The 27652-nt window shown below is 40.8% G+C and overlaps 1 long non-coding RNA gene across 1 annotated transcript; it reads right to left on the bottom strand.

The window, feature by feature from the left end:
* Positions 1-27437, bottom strand: LOC132492793 (uncharacterized). Its single transcript, XR_009532870.1, has 5 exons — positions 25982-27437; positions 21157-21266; positions 10168-10262; positions 9565-9663; positions 1-150 (listed from the first exon to the last, which is right to left on the bottom strand). It is a non-coding gene; the product is annotated as an uncharacterized LOC132492793 (long non-coding RNA).
* Positions 27438-27652: the final 215 nt, after the last annotated feature.

The raw sequence follows: 27652 nt of genomic DNA, 5'->3' as shown, positions 1-27652 counted from the left end.
TGGGCTTCCCTGGTGGCACAGTGGTTGAGAGTCCGTCTGCCGATGCAGGGGACACAGGTTCGTGCCCCGGTCCGGGAAGATCCCACATGCTGCGGAGTGGCTGGGCCCGTGAGCCATGGCCGCTGAGCCTGCGTGTCTGGAGCCTGTGCTCTGCAACGGGAGAGGCCACAACAGTGAGAGGCCCGCGTACCGCATAAAAAAAAAAAAAAAAGGAAGAAGTAATCACTTGCTAAACACCATCTGGATGGGAAATTCTACCTTCATAGATAACCATTCCTTCCTTATTCTGAAATCGAGTCTGTCTTCCTTCACGATTCCATTCATAAGTACTAGATGGACCTCTTGCAACACCAGAAACTTCTACTCTCTCTGCTACTCAAGAATCCTTTAACACCTGAACACAGTTAGGGACACGTAAGACCTTTCTGTCTCCCTGTTTGCAGAGAAAAGAACATAGGATTTGGGCTCAGTCCTAGATTCAAACCTGGCTGTGCCTTTTCCCACTTACACGGACCTGGATGTAACATTACGTGTCTCTAAGCTTCAGTGTCCTTAATGTAAAGGTACAAGAAATAATACCCATCCCAGATGGATTCCATACGTTCAATGTATGCAAAGTGCCTGACACGGGAGGTCCTGAATTAGCTGTGACTAGAATAACCAGTATACTGTGCCTTCAAGCCCCTCCTCCCATTCCAGTGGTTCTCTTGACACAACGGAGCTGAGCTGCATTTCAAATGGGCCAAAATACCACCATTTCCTCTGGGTGTCCTGGCCGTGGTGTACGTGAGAAAGAAAGCACCATATTCATTTTTATGTTCTCTCCTGTGCACTGTGGTGGTTTTTAGAATTAAAGAAATTCTCTCTCCCTTGTCATATAAATACTCTTTCATTATCAGCATTTAACAACTTCTGTTAGTCATAAAGGATCCTCTAAGAGAAATATGTTAGTTCCTCACAGCGTTTTAGTCCTTCGGCCCTAAGGGTGGCCGAGGAAGGCTTTTATTTACCCACTTGTATTCGACAAATATTATCATGTTCTGGGGTCACCATGGTGTCAAAAAAAAGTTAAGGAAGCTCTGCAGTATAACTTACCAATACCTGTCTTGGTGTGTGATAATAGAATTAACTAAATATTATACTCCAGAAGGCTAAGAAGAGCAGAATGAATTATATTTTCCATTTGTCCTAGACCTGATACTTCTATTATTGAAATTCAAAATGATACCTGAGTTTTCAGAGAGCCACATCAGACTGTTAACTCATATTGACCTTGCAGATAATAAAAACTTCTAGCAAAAACAGATTCGTTCATTCATTCAAAAACTATTTTTGGTCTACTTATTCTGTACATTATTCTAAGTACCAGGGACATGGCTTTGAACAAGATCAATAAGATTCTTTCCCTCTTAAAATTAGAAAAATAATGAAACTTTTAACTGAAGTCAATGGTATCTTTAATATAAACTGAATTTTAAACATAAAGAAATAAAATGACCCAAATTGCTGCCCTGGCTCATTTCTGGTCAGGCAGATAAATATCAGAGCCCAAATGGAATGGGAATACATTACTTTAAAAAATAATCACCTAGGGCTTCCCTGGTGGCGCAGTGGTTGAGGGTCCGCCTGCCGATGCAGGGGACACGGGTTCGTGCCCCGGTCCGAGAAGATCCCACATGCCGCGGAGCGGCAAGGTCCGTGAGCCATGGCCGCTGAGCCTGCGCGCCCGGAGCCTGTGCTCCGCAACGGGAGAGGCCACAGCAGTGAGAGGCCCACGTACCACAAAAAAAAAAAAAAAAAAAAAAAAAAAAAAAAAATCACCTAGTATTTTTCCTCTTCATTTAATATAAATAAATGCAGAGAAATGCACACTAGGCTGCCTGACATGGCTGGTATTCTTCTGGCTACTATGTGTTATAATATACACCATCTACCCCTACTTCACCAGCCACATCTTTATAATTTTCATATAATGGACACAATTTGGGATAGCTTTCTCCTGGCAACTGCTAGTGGTTCTTTTGCTAGAACAAAACAGAATTGAGGCTGACAACCTGTCTTGATTTCACTCTTGATGATATGATTCTTGTATACCTTTGTATGTGGTATTGTGACAGGTAGGTAGGTTGTGACACAGTGACAAACTCCAAAATCTCAGTGGCTTAAAGCACACATTTTACTTATTTCTTGTTCATGCTCTATTTCTACTGCAGGTTGGAAGCAGGAATCTGCCTTTAATAATCCCTCAGGGGTCCCAGTGGCTGAGAGGCTGCCATCTCAAATATTGTGAATTTCTAAGCAAGAGGAAAACCGGATGTGGTGGAGTAGACACTGCCCTGTGGAGCTTTCACTTTCTGTAGCAGAGGAATGACCTGCCACACCTAATTCCAAGTGCACAGGAAATACAACCCTACCATGTGTTGAAAAAGAGACAGTGTGGAATCTGCAAACCACCATAATGATCACCACAGGAGCCCAAGTCACTAATTAGTTTCTTCTCTCCCAAAGCAATATGACTTTCAGGTGTTCAGAATCCTACTTTGACATTTATGCTAATATGATCAATTGGTACAGTCTATAATAGTGCATTAAATTTAGGAAATTCTTATGTTTTCTGGCAGGTGTCATCATACATCTTGAATATATTCTTTAATTAGACATTTCACTTTTTCAGTGTCAAAGTAGTACATCATTTTATACTTTTGTAATAGAGTGATAGTCATGTAAAATACTTAGGTCTCTGAGGGGTATGAAGAAGTCTAGAGTAACATGGGCTTCTCACCTAGGGTTGAAATTTTTTCAAATGCTAAAATGACATTAATTAACTGATTTAAAAAATGTATTAAGCAATCTGTATACCTGATTCACTTTGTTATAAAGTAGAAACTAACACACCATTGTAAAGCAATTATACGCCAATAAAGATGTTTAAAAAATAAATTAAAAAGGTACAGATTTTCTGACCATAATTCAATAAATTAACACTAAAATTGAAGAGCCAAGGAAAACAATAAAAATAAAAAGTAAAAAAAAAGCAATCTGGAATTTTTCTAATATACCTTCAGCTATAATCCATCTCATCTGCATTTTTATGAGACAAAAAATATGAGATATTCATGGTTTTTCAGTGAATGAGGTTGTAGGGATTACTTGACTGTGGATGATTTGGGTTGGCCTGAATGTGACAGTGGCAAGCATTTTTGTGGAACTCTCCTGCTCAGTGCTGTATACGGTACTGCTGGAGTCCTTACAAATGGAACCACTATCCGGAACTTAGTTTGTGAAGAAGTGTCTGGCTAATAGGCTATTCCAGCTTATCTTTCTTTTAAAAAAATTGTTGCAAATATCATTGTATTTTCTTGATACCATTCACCTCTAAAGAACCTGATTTTGATCTTCCTTCCATGGTTTCCTACAGGCTTTCTGGCTGGTGCCTGTTTTATTTGTGTTGATTCTCTATTGCTTTGCACCTTTGATAGGAGTGAATATTTTTCTCTTATTCTTTGTTTAATACAGAAGGCTGCACTGTGTACTATCCTCTGTTACTTGAATGAATTTCAAACAGTCTTTCAGAACTCCCACATGGGGATGACAATAAAAGTAGTAATTATACAAACACATGGAGGCTAAATAATATGCTACTAAATAACCAAGAGATCACTGAAGAAATTAAAGAGGAAATCAAAAAGTACCTAGAAACAAATGACAATGAAAACATGATGACCCAAAACCTATGGGATGCAGCAAAAGCAGTTCTAAGAGGAAAGTTTATAGCAATACAATCCTACCTCAAGAAACAAGAAAAATCTCAAATAAACAACCTAAACTTACTCCTAAAGCATCTAGAGAAAGGACAAACAAAACCCAAAGTTAGTAGAAGGAAAGAAATCATAAAGATCAGAGCAGAAATAAATGAAACAGAACCAAAGAAAACAATAGCAAAGATCAATAAAACTAAAAGCTGGTTCTTTGAGAAGATAAACAAAATTGATAAAGCTTTAGCCAGATTCATCAAGAAAAAAAGGAGAGGCTACAAATCAGTAAAATTAGAAATGAAAAGGGAGAACTTACATGGGCTTCCCTGGTGGTGCAGTGGTTGAGAGACCGCCTGCCGATGCAGGGGACACGGGTTCGTGCCCCGGTCTGGGAAGATCCCACATGCCACGGAGCGGCTAGGCCCGTGAGCCATGGCTGCTGGGCCTGCGCGTCCAGAACCTGTGCTCCGCAACGGGAGAGGCCACAGCAGTGAGAAGCCCACGTAATGCAAAAAAAAAAAAAAAAAAAAAAAGGAGAACTTACAAATGACACCATAGAAATACAAAGGATCATAAGAGAGTACTACAAGCAATGATATGTCAATAAAATGGACATCCTGGATGAAATGGACAAATTCTTAGAAAAGTACAACCTTCCAAGACTGAACCAAGAAGAAATAGAAAATATGAACAGACCAATCACAAGTAATGAAATTAAAACTGTGATTAAAAATCTTCCAACAAACAGAAGTCCAGGACCTGATGGCTTCAGAGGTGAATTCTATCAAACATTTAGAGAAGAGTTAACACGTATTCTTCTCAAACTCTTCCAAACTATCGCAGAGGGTGGAACACTCCCAAACTCATTCTACGAGGCTAGCATCACCCTGATACCAAAACCAGACAAAGATATCACAAAAAGAGAAAATTACAGGCCAATATCACTGATGAACATAGACGCAAAAATCCTCAACAAAATACTAGCAAACAGAATCCAACAACACATTAAAAGGATCATACACCGTGATCAAGTGGGATTTATTCCAGGGATGCAAGGGTTCTTCAATATAGGCAAATCAATCAATGTGATACACCATATTAATAAATTAAACAATAAAAACCATATGATCATCTCAATAAATGCAGAAAAGGCTTTCGACAAAATTCAACACCGATTTGTGATAAAAACCCTCCAGAAAGTGGGCACAGATGGAACCTACCTCAGCATAATAAAGGCCATATATGACAAACCCACAGCAAACATTATTCTCAATTGTGAAAAACTGAAAGCATTTCCTCTAACATAAGGAATAAGACAAGGGTGTCCACTCTCGCCACTATTATTCAACATAGTTTTGGAAGTCCTAGCCATGGCAATCAGAGAAAGAAAAGGAATCCAAATTGGAAAAGAAGAAGTAAAACTGTCACTGTTTGCAGATGACATGATATTATACACAGAAAATCCTAAAGATGCCACCAGAAAACTACTAGAGCTAATTAATGAATTTGGTAAAGTTTCAGGATACAAAATTAACACACAGACATCTCTTGCATTCCTATATACTAACAATGAAAGGGCAGAAAGAGAAATTAAGGAAACACTCCCATTTACCATTGCAACAAAAAGAATAAAATATCTAGGAGTAAACCTACCTAAGGAGGCAAAAGACCTGTACTCAGAAAACTATAAAACACTGATGAAAGAAAGCAAAGATGACATAAACAGATGGAGAGATATACCATGTTCTTGGATTGGAAGAATCAATATTGTGCAAATGACTATACTACCCAAAGCAATCTAAAGATTCAATGCAATCCCTCTCAAATTACCAAGGGCAGTTTTCACAGAATTAGAACAAAAATTTTTACAATTTGTATGGAAACACAAAAAACCCTGAATAGCCAAAGCAATCTCGAGAAAGAAAAATGGAGCTGGAGGAATCAGGCTCCTGGACTTCAGACTATACTACAAAGCTACAGTAATCAACACAGTATGGTACTGGCACAAAAACAGAAATATAGATCAATGGAACAGGATAGAAAGCCCAGAGATAAACCCACGCACATATAGTCACCTAATTTACAACAAAGGAGGCAAGAACATACAATGGAGAAAAGACAGCCTCTTCAATAAGTGGTGCTCGGAAATCTGGACAGCTACACTTAAAAGAATGAAATTAGAACAGTCCCTAACACCATACACAAAAATAAACTCAAAATGGATTAGAGACCTAAATGTAAGGCCAGACACTATCAAACTCTTAGAGGAAAGCATAGGCAGAACACTCTATGACATAAATCACAGCAAGATCCTATTTGACCCACCTCCTAGAGTAATGAAAATTAAAACAAAAATAAACAAATGGGACCTAATTAAACTTAAAATCTTTTGCACAGCAAAGGAGACCATAAACAAGACAAAAAGACAACCCTCAAAGAGTGGGAGAAAATATTTGCAAACAAAGCAACTGAAGAAGGATTATCTCCAAAATATACAAGCAGCTCATACAGCTCAATATCAAAAAAACAAACAACCCAATCAAAAAATGGGCAGAAGACCTAAATAGACATTTCTCCACAGAAGACATACAGATGGCCAACAAACACAAGAAAATATGCTCAGCATCACTAATCAGAGAAATGTAAATCAAAACTGCAATGAGGTAACACCTCACAAGGGTTAGAATGGCCATCATCAAAAAATCTACAAACAATAAATGCTGGAGAGGGTGTGGAGAAAAGGGAACCCTCCTGCACTGTTGGTGGGAATGTAAATTGATGCAGCTGCTATGGAAAACAGTATGGAGGTTCCTTAAAAAACCAAAGATAGAACTACCATATGACAGAGCAATCCATCCCACTACTGGGCAGATACCCAGAGAAAACCATAGTTCAGAAAAACACATGCACCCCAATGTTCGTAGCAGCACTATTTACAATAGCCAGGACATGGAAGCAACCTAAATGGCCATCGACAGAGGAATGGATAAAGAAGATGTGGTACATACATACAATGGAATATTACTCAGCCATAAAAAGGAATGAAATTGGGTCATTTATAGAGACATGGATGGACCTAGAGAGTATCATACAGAGTGAAGTCAGAAAGAGAAAAGCAAATATCATATATTAATGCATACATGTGGAATCTAGAAAAATGATACAGATGATCTTAGTTGCAAAGAAGAAATAGAGACACAGATGCAGAGAAGAAATGTATGGATACCAAGGGGGAAATGGGTGGGGTGGAAGGAATTGGGAGACTGGGATTGACACATATATATTATTGATACTATGTATAAAATGAACAACTGATGGGAACATGCTGTGTAGCACAGGGAACTCACCTAGTGCACTGTGGTAACCTAAATGGGAGGGAAGTCCAAAAGGGAGCGGATATCTGTATGTGTATGATATCTGATACTTTTTGTTGTGCAGTGGAGGCTAACACAACATTGTAAAGCAACCATGTGCCAATAAAAATTAATTAAAAAAGAGTAGTCAGTAATTGATGAAAGCTTTGTAACTTCTGCATCGCATAACAGGATTGAATTGGGAGGAACAAAAGTGGGGCCCCATGCTCCTCTGTATTCTGAGAGAGCTTACAGGAACTGCAGGTAGAGTCTGAGTCTGTTATTCTCCCAATTTAGCAAATGCAATGCAAGACCCAACCTGACAAAAATTAACGAGATGATTTGACAAATTGAATCTTTAGACAACTAGGAAGTATTATCTATTACTGATAGGTATGGTGTTGTGTCTCTGAGATTATAGGACGTTTAGATGTTCCAAAACTGAGTTAGTTGGAGAAGATTTACCTGTATTTGCATTCAGTATTGCCAGAAAGTCTCCATAAATTATCCATTTTCTAAATATTTATTTGTTTGTTTGTTTATTTTTGGCTGCGTTGGGTCTCCATTGCTGCGCACGGGCTTTCTCTAGTTGTGGCAAGTGGGGCTACTCTTTGTTGCGGTGCATGGGCTTCTCACTGCAGTGGCTTCTCTTGTTGTGGAGCAGGGATGCTAGGCGTGCAGGCTTCAGTAGTTGTGGCACAGAGGCTCAGTAGTTGTGGCACAGAGGCCCTAGAGCACAGGCTCAGTAGTTGTGGCATGCGGGCTCAGTTACTCTGTGGCATGTGGGATCTTCCTGGACCACGGCTCGAACCCATGTCCCCTGCATTGCCAGGCAGATTCTTACCCACTGCACCACCAGGGAAGCCCCTCCATTGTTTACTATAAAATTTTTATAATGTTTTGAAGGCTCGGGTTAGAAATACTTATCTGTTGGCAGCATAAACTGAACCTAATGTTTTGTTCAACTTATTTATTTATTACCTACCCCCTTAGTTTTGATGTAATTTACAAAGATACTAAAGTACAAAAAGAAAACAATAATTGAGAAAATTCAGGATATAAGAAAAATATGAATGAGAAAATTAAGGCTATGACAGCCATCAAAACCAAGAATCACACACACAAAAAAAGTGATCTTGGAGCCAGATCTCTGACTCTATTACTAAGATTTGCACCAAAATTGCCAAAATAATGAAGCTTATTAAGTCACATTACTCGCCCTAAAAATTCTTCTTCATAATATAATACTTAAGAGAAAGAGAGAGAGAGAGAGAAGTTCACAATGTAGTCAAATTTTCTAATCTTTTCCTTCGCGATTTGCGATTTTTGTATTTTAATGAAGAAATTCTTCCAAGGTCATAAGGATAATCTCTCCATCTGCTTCCAAAATGCTTAAGGTTCTGCCTTTCACACATAAGCCCTTGATTCACTCGGGTTTCTGTTTTTGTTTTTGTTTTTAATGTTGTGAAACAGAGATTCACTTTCATTCTTTTTCTACATGGAAAAATCAATTATCCCTAGTCATTCTAGTTGAGGGAAAATGAGTGGGAAAGTAAAATGACCACTGTGGCCAGATTAAGACAATTCAGTACCAATATCTGGATTCCAACCTCAGTGAAGCATGGAGAACACTGGTGCTGTAACCCTGGCAGAGACACAGGCTGCTCAGAATGATCGCCTTGACTCAGAACTTGCGGTTTTAGCCTTTCCAGCACCCTCACACATAATAAAGCTTCTTTATTTGGAGCTTCACTAATTCAGAATTGTTAGCATTCAGTTACTCTGTTGAAGTTTAACTCTACCAAGAATAATGACAGAGATTGCAAACATCTTAGGAGTATAAAGGGGGATGTTCACAAGAAAGAAAACTATCTTCAAGGACTTCAAAGAACTTGTTTGTTTAGAATGTTATGCTTAAATATATGTTTAAGTCAGTCCACCTCTTAGGAACTTCTACTAAGCAATCATCATGTTTTTACACATTGATAGGAAGAAATAATAGTTTTTAGGCTAATTTGAAGTAGCTTTTTTCCCAGAGTCATATCATCTTTTTAAATAGAAGCAAATACACTGCAATACTGTTTAATGAGTTTAAAAAATGGAAAATAATCCTTTAGTTACACTGGTAATCACATGTTTTACTCAAAGGAATTAATTTTGAAGAAGACAATTAGGATGAAACAGAAGTGTCAAAACTTGTCAAATTGTGTAATTTACTAATCATTGACCCATATTAGTTTTATTGATTTTATTTTATGTGCTATGTGGTTGAATTATCTAATGTGTAACAAATTACCCTGTGGCAGAGTAGCACAAAGCAACAAACATTCGTTGTCTCGTACGGTTCCTGAGATTTAGGACTCTGGATGGCACCCTTGGGTACTGGCTCAGCTACCACTTGAACTGCCATCACGGAAGGCTCAGCTGTGGGAAGATCCCCTTCCAAGCTTGCTTACCTGTTCGTTGGCAGGCCTGGGCTCTCGCTGGCTGTGGGTCTCAGTTCCTTGTCACAGGGGACCCTCTAGAGCTGCCTGAGTGTCCTCTTGCGAGATGACCTACTTCCCCAGAACGAGGGAGCCAAAAGAGGAGTGTGAGCTAAATCCCGAGGACATGCCATCCCTCTTGCTGTTCTAGGGCCACACAGACCAACCCTGCTACAAAGTAAGAGGGGATTACATGGTGGGGGGTGAACTAGGAGGCGGGAAAGATTGGAAGCCATTCTGATGGCTTTGCTGTTACACTGTGTTATTTTTAAAAAGAATACAGAAAAAAAAGGGAAAAAACACAAGTATAGGGAGCAGGAGATGTCCATTCAAATAGAAGGCTCAGAAATATCCCCATATATATATAAAAACATAGTACACACAAGAGTGGCATTTATAGGGACTTCCCTGGGCTAGTGGTTAGGATTCCGGGCTTTCACTGCAGTGGCCCAGGTTCAATCCCTAGTTGGGAAAGATGCTGCAAGGCACGTGGTATGACCAAAAAAAAAAAAAAAAATCTCCGAGGAAAAGAGTGGCATTTATATATACTTCTGGGTATTCTATTATGCTTCTTACATGCTTTGGGGTCTTCTGTTTCAATCCATTGGTCTATTGTGGCATCATCATTATTCTGGTTTTGATTACCAGACCTTTATAACATATTGCAATATCTGTTAGGGAAAAAAAAACACAAAAGAAAATATTAAACAAGAACAAAATTACAATTTTTTAAAAACTGGCTTTTATTTTTATGCCGAAATAATTGAGCTTATCTTCCTCCCCTTACAGATTCATTAATGTCAAAGAAGTAGCTATCAACAATTTATGTAAAACAGGAAATAATTTTAACAACTTGGGAAAGGAATGCAGGATAATGAAGCTACATAGTCATAGGGGAAATGTGGAGGGGACATGTGAACAATTGGTTCCCAAGGGGAAGGCAGCAGCTACATGTCTGGGGAAAGGTGACACAGACATGTAGACCCTGGAAGAAAAAAATGGATGATCACCAAGGTATTCAACTGTAGCTGAACCTTAATATATTGGCTTAGTAACTTTTTGTTGTGTGGGTTTTATTTTTTTTTAATATTTATATATTTGGCTGTGCCAGGTCTTAGTTGCGGCACGCGGGATCTAGTTCCCTGACCAGGGATCCAACCTGGACCCCCCAGCAGTGGGAGCAGGGAGTCTTAACCACAGGACCACCAGGGAAGTCCCCTGTCTGTGGTTCTGATTTTGCTATTTTCATGTCCACACAGAGTAATGTGGCATGAGCGGCCAACTGTAAATCAAGGATACTTGCTTTCTCATTCTCCTGGCCACCATCTCCCTTTACACCTGTGTTATTCGTCGTGTAATAACTTCTATGACAACCCCAAGCCTCGGGGGTATAATGCAGTGGAGGCTAAGTTCTTGCTTGGTCACAGTCCGGTACGAGTGCAGTAGGAAGAAGCGGGGGACTTTTCCACACATGCCCTCACAGGGACTCTTCCAGCCCATTGACCTTGTCTTCCCCTGAATTCTGTGCACCTGATGACGGGCAGAGAAAAAGAACTTGGAGAACTGTGTACGCTGATGATCAGGGGCCAGGCCTGCAAGTGGTGTACGTAATTTCCATTGGCCAGAATGCAGTCACGTGACCCCTGTACGAGGGTCTGGGAAATGCACTAAGGCTGTGCTTCCGGAAGAACCCGGAAGAGTTTGGGGAACACACAGTGGTCCCTGCATAGCATCCCCACTTCCCTCCTGGGGCATGAGGCTGTGTGCTCTGCTGAAACCCCGCCTGCAAAACTCTAGCATTCTGTCCTTCAATCTTTCATTTTCTTGTACTTTATGCTTTGAAACAGCTATTCTTTGAATTTGTAGAAATAAGAAGGAACTTTACTACCCAATGAGTTTTGTTGTTGTTGTTTTAATTTATTTATTTTTTCTGTGTTGGGTCTTTGTTTCTGTGCGAGGGCTTTCTCTAGTTGTGGCAGGCGGGGGCCACTCTTCATCGTGGTGCGCGGGCCTCTCACTATCGCGGCCTCTCTTGCTGCGGAGCACAGGCTCCAGACGCGCAGGCTCAGTAGTTGTGGCTCACGGGCCTAGTTGCTCCGCGGCATGTGGGATCCTCCCAGACCAGCGCTCGAACCCGTGTTCCCTGCATTAGCAGGCAGACTCCCAACCACTGCGCCACCAGGGAAGCCCCCAATGAGTTTTTTAAAATTCGTATTGGAGTATAGTTGCTATACAATGTTGTGTTAGTTTCTGCTGTAAAGTGAATCAGCTGTACGTATACATACATCCCCTTTTTTAGATTTCCTTCCCATTTAGGTCACCACAGAGCACTGAGTAGAGCTCCCTGTGCTCTACAGTACGTTCTCATTAGTTATCTATTTTATACATAGTATCCATAGTGTGTCTATGTCAATCCCAATCTCCCAATTCCTCGCACCCCCTCATCCCCCCTTGGTTTGAGCTGGGTGGTAGACGGTAGGTCTAAATGAAGGCGGGGGACTAGTCTGGAGCTGCTGCGAGTGGTTGGGTGAGGTTGTGCTTCTCTGAAACCACAGGGCTCATACTGCAGGGGATCAGTAAGTGCAGGTTGATGGAAACTCTTAAGTGGTAAAGGTCCTCTTTTAACTCAGTGCTGCTGAAGTATGAGAATGCAGATTTTAAATGATGGACAGTTGTTTTAAATGCCTGCTTGTATGCAGGTGTGAATTCTTATTCCCAGCACCTTCTCTCCATGCAATCAACATTTTAAAAAACCTTTGAAGTAAAACAATCTGCACTTTAAAATTTCCATATATAATACAATGAATTCAATAAACTGTCACTTGAGACTGAAGAAAAGAGAAAGGTAATGAAAAATTCTGATTTCTAATGCTGAGATTTCAAAATTAAAGAAGCAAAATAAAATTTAAAACCTCAGATGCAACAGATTTGAACTATTGATATTTTCCCCCTTGATTGATTTGCTTTTGTTATTAAGCATTAAATGACTCATGAAATCAGACATCATATACTCCTTCGCAATCATTTATTTAACTGACCTATTTCTAGGCAAGAGACACAGTTCAAGTCGCTTGGTAGACTTCACAAGAGGAACTGGTGATTGAAATTTTATTTAATGTTGAATTAAGGAATTGTAATAAATTATTTCCTCTTGCTAACACATCTGATTTAAGATTTTCTCAATCCTTAGCTTAAGCAATTGAGGATTTTCCTTAGATTGCATTGATGGATTATTAACCTCCTGTTTTCTCAACTTTGGTTAAAAATAATTCTAATTTGTTGCACAATTCTAGTTCTAGTTTACTTTTTCTCTTTTCTGGGCACCCAGATTGCTGCTCCCCAAATTTTTTGTTTCAATTTTTTTCTTTTCTTATCATACATTATCCGTAAAGAGCTTCATGGGTAGCTATGCTCATTAGCATCCCGTTCCTTCCTTCCTTCCTTCCTCGCTCCCTCCCTCCTTCTCTCTCTCTCTCCCTCCTTTCCTTTCCTTTCCTTTCCTTTCTTTCCTTTTGAACATAAGGCATCAACTAGAGTGAATCATGGCAGTGAAACTCTTGATAAGTTCATGATGTCAGCCATTATGGCATAACACTGAATGACAGGTACCCAGAAAAAGAGTATTTTCACACAATGCTAATAATAAAAAGGGATATTTGGAAATAGTTATAAGATAGAACGTTAAATTTTTAATTAAAGGTAGTAGTGAGAAGAACGGCCAAGCAAAAGAGACACTTTCTATAACCATTCATCATTCCATTTGGATTTCCCAGGCTGTAAGCTCCCTAAGAGCAGGACTGTGTGTCCTCAGCCTGGCACAGTCACTCAACGTGTGCTGCATGAATGTGTCAATGAAATCACATGTGAACGGTGAGGCTTATGATATACCCTCGAACGTTTCAAATACAACCAGAATCCTTTCCATGTTGAGATATGAAAATTTGTGCATAGTGTGTAAGACAAAAGTTATACAAATGCTTTTAGTACTGTGAATAGATTATCTTTTTTAAAAAAGAAAGCAAACTGGACAGTCATAAGTATTTCCAGGGTCTAGTGCACTGGTTGATGTTCTTTGATCCGTGCTGATGGAAAACTGTCAAATCACATTGAAAATGTCTCCTTGTGATGACAACAGTTTCATTTCTGGAGTCAATTTGCTACCTGCTCCTTTTTTGATTTAGAAAAGTTTAAAAGAAAACAAAAATGTGTTGGATTTCAACCATCTTACTAAAAATTGTGTCAACCAAAGAACAATGCAGGAACACCACTGCTCTCGTTCACCTTCCACAGGTTCACGAAGTCATCCCCGTTACTATAGCTCCTTTTCTAGAGCATAACCCACGGTGATGCATTGTCCCAATATCTGTAGCTCCCACCCATTTGTAAGCTCCCCAGAGGCCAGGAGCAAGGTCCTCAATTCGAGTCCCTGGTGTAATGCCTGGCATATGGTATACACTCATATTTTTAAGCAAAAAGTAATTTGGTGGCATAAAATTGAAATTTGTTCTTAATCTTTCTTAAAAAAAGAAAACCCCCCAATTCTCTTACTCTTGGAAGTAATCCTGAGATCAACTTCGTTATTTGTTAAAATGTTAAGTGGTCTGCCTAATAGCTGTTTGCAGACGGGCCCATCTGTTGCATTTTATTTTGTCCTGTCTTCCCATCAGATTGCTGTCAGTGAGGTGCTCATAAGCACTGCTCTGAATGTAATGGGTAAGCGGACACCAGGACATATTTACTTGCTCCTTGAGTCTGAATAGCGCCTAGTACAAGTAGGACGTGCCCTTGAATGCAGCAGCTATTCAGCAGACAGAAATTGTCTGAACTGAGGAAGAGCGCTGGCTTCGCTTCCTTTGGTCTACTTTTAGGAAAATAAATACATGTGCGTTCTTAACATTATCTGGTAAAATGGGAGGCGAGGGACTCTAAGCTGAGCCATGTGGACTCCAGGTTCTCTGTTGCTCTCAATCCACACCCACTGTGGTCTGTTTTCCTCCCTTTCTTGTTGTCCTTAAGATCATGTCTAAAATCCTTGGTTTAGCCATGGTGCACCATGGATCACTCACGCCAGCCGTAGGACTGCTTTCTGTTCTTTTATCTCCCTCAGCCACCTCCTTGGCGGGGTAACACCTACTCCTGCATCAGTCTGCTCTTCAAGGAGCCCCTCTGTGATCCACCGGACTAGGTAGCATGAGGTGCCTCCGTTGCCTCGTGGACTGAATCTGAAGTGGGTCTCATCATAACATACCTTACATAACTTACTGTCCACCTTCCTTCTGGGCCTCTAAGCTCTGTGAAAGCAGGGGATTTTCCCGGCTCATCCAGCACTGTGTCTCCAGTGCCCATGCTCAGTTTACAAACGCTTAATTAAATTGAACAGATGATTCATGTCTTCAACTTGATATAGGAGTTTCCACCGAGTAAAGGAAACCTTAGACTGGGAGTTTGTAGAAATGGGTTCCAATCTTATTCACAGCACGGTGTGTTCTAAGGCCAGTTTCTTTGACCCTCTTCCAACAAAGCAAGTAAAATAGTTTAATTTAGGTTGCCCCATCACAGTTTGTGGAGCTGAGACGCTCCTGCACTATGATAAACTCAGCAGAGGTACTGTGGTCCCCTGATGATGACCGTTATGCATGCAACGTGGCTGTAAAGACCAGCAATCAAACAACAGTCCTCCTGTCGGGGTAGGGCAAGGGCTGTCCTCGAGGCACAGCGGGGACTGTCCTACAGCTTTGTCTCTGGTCCGCACAGCCTGGACTCCTCCAGCTACTGACCAGAGTGGGTATCTGTCTGCTGTTTCCCCAGAGTCCACGCAAGACAGAATCATTTCTATTACTTTATTTGTGAACTCTACCCATTAGTGCTCGGTGCCAGGACAACCGCAATGTACCTTTGTGGGTCTCTGTGATTCCCATTTAAAGCCTAATGAGGTCAGTCAAAAGTGAAGCCAAATTTACCACTTATTATTTATCATTTGTATCCAACTTCCAAAAAGAGGAGAACAGGCTGTTTAAATCATACCCTAAGAACAGGAAAGATCAGGGTAACTGGAGTGGTGGATAGTAGGGCTCAAGCAGGTGACACATGGGGTAAATGGGACACTGACTACAGGCCCTTGGTCAGGAGTGTTTCATCCCTCTGTTTTCTTGCTCTTTCTCTTGGAGATGTAAGAATATTTCTTTTTAGACGTCAAAAGAAGAAACAAAAGACCTCCTAGTTCCTGACCTGTAGGTTGATGCAGAAGAACTGGTGTTTCTTCTTAGGTTTCCTCCTTTCCAATTACTCACGTCTTGGTTCAATAATTAAAATACACCCGCTGGATGAATCACATGGTGGGATGATATATGTAATAGAAACTCAGCCACACTTAATTGGTAAGAATAACAAACAGCTCAGCCAACGTGTACTGTGGTCCTCGGTACTCAGGAAAAGGCTTGTTCTCAAAGTCTGTGCCCCACAATGAGCGTGAATGTTCATCAGTTAGCTCCTGTCCTCCGAGACCCTCCAGTCTCTGTAGATGGGATTTGTGCTGAAGCTTTTTTTTTTTTTTTTTTTTTTTTGCGGTACACGGGCCTCTCACTGTTGTGGCCTCTCCCATTGCGGAGCACAGGCTCCGGACGCGCAGGCTCAGCAGCCATGGCTCACGGGCCCAGCTGCTCTGCGGCATGTGGGATCTTCCCGGACCGGGGCACGAACCCGTGTCCCCTGCATCGGCAGGCAGACTCTCAACCACTGCGCCACCAGGGAAGCCCCTGTGCTGAAGCTTTTTGTCTTCTTTTTAAAACGCAGGAAAAGAAAATCTTGTAGGTTTTTTACCATAACCTACCTAATGTGACCTATTAAGTCATCCCCTTGGCTGTGGATCTCCGTTTTATTTTGCTGACTTCACCCTGTTTTCCTGGTTCCCATCTCTTTCTTAACACTTGGTTTTTAAAAAGTGAAAAACGTAATAACCAGAAAGCCAGGAACAACCAAGAAACCACACCATTATTTTTAGGCAACACATAAATCATCCCGAAAAAGGTCTCTATCCTGAGGATCTCCCCAGATGTACATTCTACAATTCCCTCTGTATTTTTAGTGCAAGAGTCACAAAACCCAAAGTTTGTATTCTTTGTCATTCAGAAAAGAAACTTCACCCAAAGTGTGAAATTAATGGCCAGCTTTTGCTGTTGTTGTCATTTATCATCTCTGGAGCAGGATTATGATCTTGAGAAACAGTAGCTACCTCTCTATTTGACTCATGTGAGCTACGTGCAAACCAAAGAATTCTGGTCTTTAAAAAATGTTCCAGGGCTTCCCTGGTGGCGCAGTGGTTGAGAGTCCACCTGCCAATGCAGGGGACACGGGTTCGTGCCCCGGTCCGGGAGGATCCCACATGCCACGGAGCGGCTGGGCCCGTGAGCCATGGCCGCTGAGCCTGCGTGCTCGGAGCCTGTGCTCCGCAACGGGAGAGGCCACAGCAGTGAGAGGCCCGCGTACCGCAAAAACACAAAAAATAGTACCTATTAAACATTCACTTTATGTTCACCTATACATGAACATAAATCACAAAATTAGAGCATAATTCATAAAACTAGATATTCTGTCAGGTGGGCAAAACCTGTATTGTTCATGGAAGCTTGAACCTAAACATTATAGAAGCTTGAACCTAAAACATTAAGTAGATAAATAAACCATATAATAGGTCACTTATTTCTAAAGGGTGGTAAAGTTGGGGTTAAAAGAGATGATTAAGTAGAATGTGAATTTTTAAAATTTTGATAATTATGCATTAATTTTAATAAGTGTTGAAAAATTAATACCACAGTCCTGTGATTTTACTAGTATTGTTTAGTACAAAGCTAAACTTAACTTTATAAAAGTATATAATTTTAATGAAAAATATTAAGCAATAATATGTGTACTACTCTAGGTATAACTAAAAATGGCATAAACAGTACCAAGATGAATAAAGTTCAGGAAACACTAACACAGGTAACTCACTAGTATTGGTACCACATCTACTACATGACTTAAGTGTTACAAAACTGAAATCAGATTATCACAGAAAGTGTGGTGATTTGGCTCACCTGTTACCACATTTACATAGCATCATTAGGGAAATAACAGTTCCTTAACATTTTGTTCTTAGGCTTTTTCTATTTAATTACTCTATTCAGTCAATGAATATGGTGAATCTTTGAATACGTATTAAGCATCTACTATGTACAAGGCCTCTTATGGGTAATTTCCAGGAATATAGAAATCTTTTAAAGACACACCACTTTCTTGCTTTAAAATTTTTTTGATAAGGTTTATTTTGAAAAGTAACACTTTCATAATCAATAATTTAGATAAGAAAGAGGAATATTGAGAAGATTCCCAACAATCCCACTATTTAAACAGAGATCAAAATGTTAGTGGGTTATTTCCTTATAGGCTTTTTTAAATGAAAATATATTATTTATTTTATTAACGAGTTAGAACCAGAATGCACTTACTTTTGTATCATATTTTCCCCCACTTACTGTTTCCATTTTCCCATGCTACTAAATATTTTCTAAAACATGATTTGAAGGACCAAATACACCATTGAACTATTCACCTACCAATACATGTGGCTGAGTTCTAGCCAATAAAAGTGATCAGAAGGAATGTTCACCGGTCCAGGCCTGGCTCTTAAGACACATCATAGGGGATCCTGCAACTACTCTTTTTTTCCCTAAATTGCCAGCTAGATGCAAAGAATCCAGTGGAGGGCTTGGGTTCCTCAGGGGATGGGAGGTCCACTGAATGGGAAAAGCCTGGATCCCTAACCGGTTGGGAGGGGCGGAGTCCCTTCCCTCCCCACAACCTGCAAAGAGGATGGGACTGTGATGTGATACATTTTCATTGTATGAAGCCCCTGAAGTTGTGGGGTTGTTTGTCATAGCAATCAGTCTACCCTCATTCATTGATGTTCTTCCTCAAAGCCTTAAAATCTTCCAAACTCCTGTTCCCTGGTTTGGCAGAACCTTTTCTATGGGCCTTATTTTGACTTTTTCAGTTTGCTTAATCTCAGCTGAAGTCATTTATCTGGTCGTCGACTGGATGCGCGAATGTACTTTATTTCACTTACTGCCACTTCTCAAACCTAAGCAGAACAGGTTGCTGCGCATGATTTTGCCCTAGAAGGCAAATGTTCTACCGAGGACTTATTTAAGAAGGTCCTGCAGGATCTCCTCCTTCTCCACCACCCATCTCGTTTTCTAACACTCCGTACCAAAAAGTTCACGGAACCTACAGTCTTTAGGATGTACTTAGCATAAGTATGCTTCAGTATCTCATTTGAGGCCATTATACTTCCAGGAAACAATGTAAGGTGAACCACTAGAGGTTTTTGCTCCAGGGGTGATATCATTGAACTTATATTTTAGAACAATAATAGTAGTGGTAGGTAGAATGGTTTTAAGAAATAGGAGATTAAATGATGGGAACATGGTAAAGAAACTGCAAAGAAATGTGAATCATAGCAGTGGGAACAGATGCAAAAGGAAACATCGGTGATGGGGTGGTCCTGACTTGTTAATGATGAAATCCGGAAGGAAAAGTGGAAGAAACTATAAAAGATGTCTTAGAAATTTCTTTTTTAAGTGTCAATGGCTAAATCAGGAGCCTAGGAAGAATAGATGATTTGGTGGGAAAATAAATGAATTCCACTTAACGGAGCTGAAACCTTGTGAATGGGTCAATCCACACAAAGATTCAAAACTGAGGGAAAAGAAAAAGAACTAGAACTGAATTCTAAACCATGCTGTCTTTTTAGATAGCAGAATTTGTGATGAGACTGACAGTGAGTGGCCCGAGAGACAGAAAAACAACCAAGCGCCCAGAAGCCAAGGGATGAGAACATTTCAGTAACAGTTCTACTGTACTGTTTAACCCGTCCATTAACTTAGTATTTTTTTTATTTCTGGAAATTAGGTCTTTTCTCAATTTTACTCATATTTTCAGAGCTCTCTTTTCACTTCTTGAAGTGTATTAAATGTGATTATATTCTGTGTCTGGTAATTCTAACTGCTAAATTTTTCAGGCAGCCTATTTTGTAGAATATTATTTCCCACCCAGGGCTTCGGGAGTTTAGTGATTTTCAACCGTGAGAGACTGATCTTCTTAGGGACACAGGAACAGGACATTTTTCAAATCCTGAGGTGAAGAGAGTTCTTTCAAAAAGGATTCACATTTGCAGTTCAGATGCCTTGGGACACCATTAGTCTGGGGCCACTTTAAGTTCTTGGTCTGAGGTTTTTCTAGGCATCCAGGTTGTGTGAATTCTGACTGCAAACCAGGGTCAGGGCCACATTATGATGACTAGTTTCCTAGTTGGATGGTGTGGGGTATGTGTAGAGAGACATATCTCTTCAGGGTGAGGGGAATGGGTTCACTCACTTCTCTCTCACCTTGGGGATGGAACCCTTCAGCAATCCTAGTTTTTGAGGTCCTATTAGGCTTTCCACTTTGGGGTGGACCCTGAATTTGTTTTCTGTTCCTAAATCCTTGAACTCAGGATGTAAAAGATACTCAGGCACCCTAGGTTTGGCCAAAGTCCTAAGGCAAAAGCCAGCTTCCATACTCAGCTTACCTTGTCTGTTCAGTCTTTGACCTTAGTATTTATTTTCTTGTTACCCATGGACACATTTAGAAAGATTGCAGAGGTATTTCACCTGGCACTTCCAGTTGTTTTCATCAGCTCAGTTGGCCCCACACCTAAACTGCCACTGTTACTTGGGAGATTCTATCTCCAAGTACAGGTAGTTCCACTTGAGAATATACTGTACACAAGAAAATCTAAACCAAATTGCCAAGTAATCACGTACACAGTTTCTTTAAATAACATGTGCTGCCAGAGCCTTTAAAGAGTTTGTTTTACAGGTTATTAATTTAACTACTTACAAAGAGCCTGGAAGCAGCACAACAACTTCAATGATTTGGAACCATAATAGTTGAAGAATAATCAAAATATACCCATATTCTGACCTATTCTAACCACCTCCATGGTCAGAATCCTCGTCCAGGCTACCATGAGCCCCTGTCCGGATTATGAAAATAGCCTCCTAACTGGTCCTTGTTTTTATCGTTGTTCCTTTCCTTACCAAACCCAGAAGCCAGAGGCTGTGGTCCTACTTGGATGTGAGTTACATCGGGCCACCCCACCCACACTTTCTCAGCCAAAGCTCTCCTCCCGTCCTTGCTTTTCCTAAAACAAGCAGGAATGTTCTTGCCTCAGGGCCTTTGTACCTGCTGCCCTTTCAGCCTGAAGCCACCTCCGCTCAGGTAGCCATTCGCCCTGTTCCCTCAGCCCTTCAGGTCTTGTCCAGATATCATCCCCTCAATGCGACCATCTCAGACTCTTTAAAATTGAAACCTTCCCTCACTCCCATCCGCATTCCAAATCCCACTTCCCTCCTTGATTTCTTTCCACAGTATTTCTCTTCTACTACACCACCTAAGTAAATGAGTTACTCTTGTAAGCTCTTAGGATAATTCTTGGCACATAAGTGATATACCAGCATCAATAATGATACATAATCATTTACTTACCTTGTTTATTGTCTGACTCCATGACCACAAGGATCTCTGCTCCTCTAGTTTACTGCTGTTTCCCATCATTTAAAACAATGGCTAGCACACGATACATGCTCCAAACACTGCTGAATAAATAGAAATATCTATAAATATACAATAAAAGATCATAAAAAGGGATTGTTAAAAATCTTTTTACATAGTTTGAGAAATAGGAGCCATCCCATAAGACCAAGACCTCAAAGACCATTCTCCAAAAAAAAAAGGAATTAAAATTCAAATTTCAAAACTCTTTGCAATATGCCAAAAGTTACATTTATCTAAATGACAGTATTTTTCTATGCAAAAAGATCTATTTCGCATTGCCTCGACCAATAGCTCTAAGAATACCATACTTCACTAAGTCTCGATTTGCATACGGTTACCACAATAACACCCATGCATATCATATACCCTCACATGTGAAAAGTCACAAACCAAAGTTTTAAATGACAGTATTTTGAGCCCCTGTGAAGATCAGCACTCTGGGCCCACATGTCCCAGGTGTGGCCCTCCAAGTAGTCATTAACATAGAGCCACACGTTCAAATAAAGAGAAAATGTACTGTTCACTGTTCAGTCTAAAAAGATGAAATTTCTGGGCATCAGCAAGGTGGAGAATGACATCGTTGGAAAACATAAGGCTTAGAATTACCAGATATCTACTCCCAGGCCAGCCTCTAATTCCTGGATCATTTAGGATAATCTCCCTGCATATACCCAGCACACACCTCAGTTTCATTCGTATGCAACTTTGCTTATCTCCTCTGAAGTGTCAGAAAAGGCTTCTAGGCATAGTCAATTACTAAAAATAACCCAATCTTATTATAACTAGTCAAAACCATTCAGAAGATGGTGCAAAGCGCTTCTTTGTCGTTCCCATCATGTGCCTTTAGGGCTGCAGGCTGCCTTTTACAAGCAGGAGAATGTTCCTTCCTCCTTGGCCCCTTTCTTCTGCTCCACACCTCTTCACCTCCCTGCAGAGACCCTGCTCATCCAGCTACACCTATTGTGGTCCGGCCAGAGAGACTTGGCAAAATGCATCACCTAGAATCTCACATTCTTTAATATGGGAACCTGATACCTTCAAGAGAAACCAGCCTGTTTTGCTAATACAGTTGGCTGTCTGCTGACAGTGAGTTCTACTTCCTGAAAATATTCGGAAAAAAGAAAATTCCATAAAGTTTCAAAAAGCAAAACTTGAAGGGCTTCCCTGGTGGCGCAGTGGTTGAGAGTCCACCTGCCGATGCAGGGGACACGGGTTCGTGCCCCGGTCCGGGAAGATCCCACATGCCGCGGAGTGGCTGTGCCCGTGAGCCATGGCCGCTGAGCCTGCGCGTCCGGAGCCTGTGCTCCGCCACGCGAGAGGCCACAACAGTGAGAGGCCCGCATACCGCGGAAAAAAAAAAAAAAAAAAAAAAAAAGCAAAACTTGAATTTGTCACACTAATGGGAACTATTTAAATAGCATTTACAGTGGGAAGCAGCCGCATGGCACAGGGAGATCAGCTCGGTGCTTTGGGACCGCCTGGAGGGGTGGGATGGGGAGGGTGGGAGGGAGGGAGACGCAAGAGGGAAGGGATGTGGGAACAGATGTGTATGTATGACTGATTCACTTTGTTATAAAGCAGAAACTAATAAAAATAAATAAATAAATAATAAATAGCATTTACATTGTACTTAACAACTATTTACATAGTATTTGTATTGTATTAGGTATTATAAGCAACCTAGAGATGATTTAAAGTATAAAGAAAGATGCACATAGGTTACATGTGAATATATACCATTTTACACAAGGGACTTGAGCATCCTCGGGTTTTGGTCCGAGGGGTCCTGGAACCAATCCCCCTCAGATAACGAGGGACAACTGTACTGATAATCTCTCAGAGCATAACTTTGATGCAACAGAGTTGGAAAAGAAAGAAGCTCTTTCAGTAAGAGGCACCAAGAACCCACGTATCATACATAAAATGAGAGTTGGCTAGACTCTCATTTCTAATTTCCCTTCAAGTATTAAAATTTCATGAAATTAGAGTATGAAATTCACTGAAGAAAGACTCAAGTTCTCAGCAGAGTGTGGTTAAATGACATGAAAAAAGTCTTCAAAACTGAAATTTGTCAAGGTATTACTGTAAGTCCTATGACAGTTTGTGCATATAAACTTCCACATCAGTGGGCAGATAGGTAGTTTCAGTTTATTAGCTAGGAATTACAGCACTCATTTTGGTCAGATAAAAATGTAGAATGGTGCACCCTCCTTCCCCAGCCCCTAAATGAGGGCAAAGCCACCTACTTCTAAAACACTTTTGCAGAACATTTAGATATTATCGCCTTTTAAGATCTATTGATTCAAAATGATTAAAGCACGGGGAAGAAAAGTACCTTAACCTCTGTACACATTATCAAGTCGTACAAAGACACTGAAACTCATAAAGATTAGGGAAAACTGAGATAAAGAATTTCACAGCTGAGGTGAAGTGGGGAGAGTGACTAGCTTCGGTTTCTAAGATGTTTATTTTTTAGTGACAGAAGTACCTGATATAATTATTAGCTATAAAAAGATCGGGTTATTTTTAGTAATGGACTATGCCTAGATACCTTTTCAGACAACTCAAAAGAGAAATAACAGAATTGCATACAAACAAAGAAACTGAGGTATATACTGCAGAGAGATTACCCTAAATGATCTGAGCATCAGAGGCTGAACAGGAAGTAGATACCCGGTAATTCCAAATCTTTTATTTTCCAACTATGCCATACTGCATCTTGCTAATGCCTGGCAAGTTCACCATTTTTTTAATTTGCATTTTTAAAATTAATTTTTATCGGAGTGTAGTTGCTTTACAATGTTGTGTCAGTTTCTGCTGTACAACAGAGTGAATCAGCCATAGGTACACATCTATCCCCTCTTTTTTGGATTTCCTTCCCATTTAGGTCACCACAGAGCACTGAGTAGAGTTCCTGTGCTATATAGTAGGTTCTCATTCGTCATGTATTTTATACATAGTAGTGTGTATATGTCAGTCTACAATCAGAATTTCAGAACTGGAAGGGGTACTCCTTTGGCCCAACACGTTCGTTTTAGAGTTGAAGACAGTATACAGAGTATTTCTTTGCAAGATAATCAGAAATGAGCAATTATTTAAGATCTGGATTCTTTTTGAAAGACTTCAGCATATCATAATGGTAACTGAAATACTACCAATAATAAATGGAATAACAAGTATTCTGATTTCCAGTGTTGTTCTTAAGCCTCCAAAGACCCTGACCTCCTAGGATGCAAAGCCTTTTGTGGCCCCCTTCCACACGGCACCAGACCACAGCTTCTGGACCCCTGTCTCTCTTTCTCTCCCTCCCTCCCTCCCCCTCCCAGATCTTTCCCTGCAGGAAGCCAGCTGCCTTGTCCTGAGCAGCTCTGTGACAAGGAACTGAAGTGTCCCTCAGTAGCCCGTGAGGCCTGCCTGTTGGCCTTGGGAGTGAACTTGGAAGCAGGTTCCTCCAGGCCCATGTGACAGCCTGGTAACAACCTCAGGAGAGACCCTGGGCCAGAGCCACCCAGCTGAGCCACTCCTGGATTCCCGACCCTCAGAACTGCACGAAATAGTAAAAGTTTGTTGCTTTAAAATGCTACATTTGGGGGTAATTTGTTACACAGTAAGAGATAACTAATAAACACTGTCCAAAATTAATATATTCTTACCAAACTTAAGAATATATTCTTAAATAAAAAATATATTTTTAAAGTATATTTTTTATAATTAAAAAAAATTTAAATAGCAATTTTTTCTAAACAATATAATACACTTTTTTTTTTTTTTGGCCACGTGGCTTTTGGAATCTTAGTTCCCTGACCAGGGATCAAACCTGGGGCCCAGGCAGTGAAAGCATCGAGTCCTAACCACTGGACCACCAGGGAATTCCCTATAATACATTCTTAACTTAAAAATACTATCACGGATGTTCTTCTTTGAAAAGAGGTGATCAAAAGGTTTACAGAATAGGCACTAGGATATTTAACCAGTAATTTATAGGTCACTGAGACTAATTTAACCTGAGCTCTTAACAATCACATATAGTTAAAACTGAACTTTGGTTGCTGACAGTACTTGCCCATGGCTATGTGTTCCCATTTCAATACAATTTAATTCATTCCTTCCTTTCTTTCTTCCTTTTTTGGAAATCTCAGTAGACACGATAATCTGAATTTCAATGAAAATTATCACTTCTTTCTTAGCCCTGAGTAACCCCAGTAGGATTCAAAGTGAGGGGAAATAACAGTCTACAAGCTGACGGTGATAACCACGATAGCTAAAATAATCACCTTTCTAATTAAATAAAACCCACAAAGTTTTATCCTTGGAAGGAGAAGCTCCAGGTAGGGAGGACCAGCAGTTGATATAGTCCTGGCCTTTCTTCCAAGTTTCATCTTCTGTTTATATTCTCAATCCAATTATTATTTCACCAAAAAATATTTATTGAACCCTTTCTACAAACGGGATACAAGGATGAACTGGACAGACAAGGCTCCGTCCTCACATACCTTATGTAATTATCAGGGAGGGAGAGGTAGCGCACCCAGCAGGGTACCGGTCCCGTGTGTTGGTGGGGAGGGCCCTGGGGGATGGGAGGGATTCGGGAGGAAGCATGGGAAAGCTTTTGTGTCACTTCAGGCAAAAAGAATCCCCCCCCACCGCCCGTTAGCAAAGGGAGTTCAAGACACACTTAGAAACTCAGGTGTTCAGCTTGGCTGCAGGATAAAGAAGGAAGGAAGGAGTGGTTAGACCCCCCGAGTGGGCATCTCACCTCTAAACAGCAGCTCCGGCAAGGGCACAGCTCCTCATGGTGGGTTCCCCTCGGACAGACAGGGGAAGAATTTAAAAGTAACAAATCTTGAGGCCCTGACCTTTTGCATCCTAAGAACACATTTATATTCCCGGCCCAGAAGGCTAGCCCAGCTTGGCAAGGAGTATGGACGCAGCAGACACGAATTCTGAGACTAGAAATCTAATTTCTAAAAATCTGATTTCTCTACAAATCTAGTCTGCTTTGAATCCCAGCTTGAGAACAATGGTAATGCCAGCCCCACTCACGGGGCGTAAAGATTAAATGCAGTAACATGTGTGAAGCATCCTGCAAACACCAGGTCTTCAAAAGAATTATCTTTCCCCCGTTACTTTGGAGCCCCCAGCTGAAGACACCATGTCACCATCTGCCACATGAGCCACCATAACCTGACAGAGGACAAGGCTCTCTTGGCTGTCCCCTGTCCCTCCAATTAAGTTCTGGTCTCAACCCTCTTTCCCAGCGAACCCTGGGTTAGACAAACCAGAAGTATTCCCCTACAACAATCCCTGTCATGTGGTAACTGTAGTATTCATTAAGAAAAAACGAATTACACCCAGACACACTGAGACTTGCCCCATTACTCTATCTGTACTTTATATTTGCATATGTACTTGACCTCCTTTATTCCTTTTGATGACATTGTGAGGTGAGTATTGCAATCACTGTCGGGCAGACAAGGGCCCAAGGTTCAGAGAGGTTAAGTGACTGACCATGAACCAAGCTTTGGATGCGTGTAGCTCCTCATCGTCTAAAGAGTTGGGTCAACTCTGCTGAGGCTGCCTCCTTGCAAATGCTGCAACAACAGGCTTGTATTTTATACTTTGAGTTTCTTTTAAACATTGCTAGGCCTCAGAGGAGCCTGGGCTTTTACAACCATATACCCACTGGTCAATTTCTAATTTTGTGTCCTTTCACACATATTTTAAGTTCTCTGTGCAAAACTTAAAGGGGGTGGCAGGGTCATCTCTGAATACCATTTCTGCCCAAGAATACTTCCGATTGCCTTAGGGAGTGATAAGGACCACCTTCAATTTGCACACCTGCCCGACTATGCTCATAAGAGTAAAAATAAAGCTTCCTGTTTTCTTAATAATCAAAAACTGTCTCCTCTGACTGTGCAAATGAGAGCACAAACAGAAGGTTTCATTACTCCTGGAGGACTTCAGCTGCTGACTTCAAATGGAATTATTCCCTCATGTGATCAGAGTAAGATCCCTTGAAGGTCACCTCCTCCAAGCCCAGTCTCTGTCTAAGGACGTCTGCTTTGCAAAGGAGCCCTCCCCACTGTGAAGAGCCCAAGTTGGGTCCACAAATGATCTTGTTCCTGCTTTCCAGAGTTATCTAAATAAACCTTTCACCAAGCACCCCTTCCTTTCACTTTCTCTGAAGGTGGTGCACAGATGAGCTGGGTCAGAATCACCTGGGTACAGGTGATGCCTGGGTCCCCACATGGACCTGAATTGACCCAGGAGTGGGGTAGTAGCTTTCTACGTTACCCAGCTGGTTCATACTTTATCAATTAAAATCCAGGTCTTTTTCATCAAAAAAAAAAAAGGTCTTCAGCAGTCTCCCTCGTCCTACATGAAAAGCAACTGCTTTTGATTTAAGTAGTTGATAAAAATGCTGAGT

This window comes from Mesoplodon densirostris, chromosome 6 (genome assembly GCF_025265405.1).
Source record: "Mesoplodon densirostris isolate mMesDen1 chromosome 6, mMesDen1 primary haplotype, whole genome shotgun sequence".
NCBI classification, from domain to species: Eukaryota; Metazoa; Chordata; class Mammalia; order Artiodactyla; family Ziphiidae; genus Mesoplodon; species Mesoplodon densirostris.
Note: the sequence above shows the minus strand (reverse complement) of the source record. Positions and strands in the feature narration are given on the sequence as shown.